Raw genomic sequence first — 372 nt, 5'->3', positions numbered from 1 at the left:
CCGCGCGGCGAGGCGGAGAACCCGCCAGAGTGCGCGCTGCGCTCCCGGGACTGCTCGGCGCGGTCTCTCTCCCCCCCCATCCCCCCCAGGGCCCAGTGCCCTACGGCGGCGACGGCGCGGGTGCGGGGGCCGGGGAGCGCGCGCGTGTTGGCCGCGCGCCCACGGGGCCGCGAGCCGCCGATTCCTGCCGAGTAAGCAGTCTGGCTCCGCGGTGGCAGCAAGGCTGGGGCGCTGGCCGCGCGCCAGCTCCATCAGAATTAGCTCATTGTTCACTAGTACACTAGCAGAAGAAAGGGGAGGAGGTGGGAGGAGAAGGGGGGACAGAAGAGAGAGAGAGAGAGAGAGAGAGAGAGAGAGAGAGAGAGAGAGAGA

This window comes from Microtus ochrogaster, chromosome 18, assembly GCF_000317375.1.
Source record: "Microtus ochrogaster isolate Prairie Vole_2 chromosome 18, MicOch1.0, whole genome shotgun sequence".
NCBI lineage: Eukaryota > Metazoa > Chordata > Mammalia > Rodentia > Cricetidae > Microtus > Microtus ochrogaster.
This window is presented reverse-complemented; position numbering follows the sequence as displayed.